A 2,513-nucleotide genomic window follows, 5' to 3' on the forward strand; every position below is an offset into this window, starting at 1 on the left:
TATATATATATATATACACATATATATATAATACACATAGATTACAAAGAAAACCAACTATTAAAATACAATCAGAAAAATATTTTTAAAAAGAAATCAAGTTCACAGACCCTAGGTTAAAAACCCCTGCTAAAGAAAGAGGACAGCCTCAGCAGAATCCTGAAGCACACCCAGAGAAAGAAAAACAAGCATGATGACACAGGAAAAGAGACCAAGGAATAGCCAAACAAGGTATCAGGAGACCCAGTGCAACAAAGAAACCACAGGGGATGGGTCAACAGAGTTAAGTGCTGTGGAAAGGTCAAGAAGAAGCTGGATAGAAAAATCGAAACAACAGGCATGAATAGCTTTTTCTGAGAGCCTGGATATGAATGATGCAAAAAACAGGGTAAGAGATGGGGAGAAGAGACAAGTGAAAGGGAAGGTCTCGTGTTCTCCTTTCTTACCAATACAATTTAATCAGTTAGCTCTTAACAGGGAATTCTTTCATTTCTGAGCCTTTGCTCATGCCATCCCCTTATATACTTGGTTTGGTAGAAAAGCACCCATGATTTTTCTTAGCAAATGCACAATGATCACCCCCCTTTAGGAAACTGTCTAAGTTTAACCTCACGCAGCTTTGGTTCTTTTAGCACCTCCCAGAACACTGGGCCTGGAGCTGCTCTTATGCATAGACAATACTCAATACTGTGTGTTTCAGGGGCTGAAGCAGCCTGAGTGAGTCTAGGAGTTCCAATGGAGCCAGTTTGCACTCTCACCTGTGGATCACAACATTAAAAACTCTGCACGCCTGTTTTAACAGATTGCTTTATTAATGTGGCATTCTAAACATTACATAAATACAATACCACCTACATGCTACTCACTGTATCAAATATCACTTCACTAAGAAGTTCAAGAGTACACTTAGGGCTGCTTTAAGAAATGTGAACACTTAGGTTTCTATTTTCATGTCAGTTAAAAAAAATCAATTCCTTTATTTAAAGGGTTTTTATTTCCTACTGGGATCAATAACAAAGTTCAGTAGGAGGAACACCATGACTGTGTAAGATTTAAGAAGGGGGTGGGGGGGGGTGGGAGAAGATATTTGGAGGACTCTCTAAGGATTCACCAGCTCTAACTTTTCCACTCTCTCCTGAATCCTTCCCTCAGATGATTTAATGAGGCACTCATTAATTCTGACTTTTTATTTCACTTTCATCGATTTATATGCATGAAATCAGAATAACAAAAATAGAAATTCTCATTATTCTGATTTAGTACAAGAACACTTATTTGAAGATGGTAAACAATTTTATTTCAAGAACTACTGTCTGTACCAAGTAGATACTCAATTTTTTTTCAGATTATAAATCCACTGAGTAGTGGCATGTATTACATATATTGCCTACCATATTATTGGCAATCAAGAAATTAATGTGCACTTCCCAATCTATAAGAAAAACCCTATATAACCAATTGATTCTTATCAAGAAATCCATGGGCTCATCACTTCAAACAAAAGCCCAAACGTATGGTCAAGAAAGGGAGGTCTGAGTTTCTATGTACACATTTCTTTAACATGCCGGTGAATACTAATTTTTTTGCCTCAATTTTAAAATTAACAGTTGCTAAAAATAGCAGCTACAGCCTCACGGTGAAACTACTGTTTGAATGATGATTAATTTCTGTCTACCTCCAAAATTCTGGGGTTCTACTAAAGCGTTTGCTTCAACCTTTTCTCCTCCTCCCCCTAAAATCCTCCAACTTAACAACAGAGCAAAGAAGCTCAGAACAACTTTGGAAACAAAATCCTGTGGAAGAATAAAAGTTTAAAAAAAATGTTCCCTTTTTAAAGGCAATGAAAAATGGTTATATATGTATATATCCATTCAGCAGCTTCCTTATCTGTCCTAACATTATCTAAATGTCAAAATTTCTATAATTAGAACAGAAATGACAAAGCACCTACTTAATAAAATGCTACATAAAAAAATTAATCCTTCACATAGGGCAACAATGGGGGGAATCCACAGAATGTGTCTGAGTTCAGAATCTGGCAAATGGCAAGAGTATCTGGACCAGATAAAAGAGATGTAGGAAAAATTACATTAAGCCTTTCAAGACAACTGGTTCTCAAGAACTGCCTTTTCTCATCTGTTGAAATTCAGAATGCTCATGTTCCTAGGAGTCCTAATGTTCCTTTAACTCAGACTCCTTGCCAGAGGCCACACACCTACCTACAGTGTTTACTGAACTGATGAGGAAAATTAATCATTATACCTGGTAGCTGGGAAAGCAAGAGGATTTCTGAAAGTATGTAGGACATCATAATTTTCCTTTACAAGTCTACACATTTATATTAGAAATGAAAAACAATCAAGTGTAAATATGCACCTCTTTAATAAGATAAAAATGTTATCCAAAAATAGAAGGAAGGAGAAGGCAGTAGCCCTCATTTATATAGGATTTAATAAAGTGGCTAATTAATACCTCCTGCCTTCAAAAAAAATCTCATCCATCATCATTTCAGA

The sequence above is a fragment of the Gracilinanus agilis genome, chromosome 3 (genome assembly GCF_016433145.1).
Source record: "Gracilinanus agilis isolate LMUSP501 chromosome 3, AgileGrace, whole genome shotgun sequence".
In the NCBI taxonomy this organism is placed as follows: Eukaryota; Metazoa; Chordata; class Mammalia; order Didelphimorphia; family Didelphidae; genus Gracilinanus; species Gracilinanus agilis.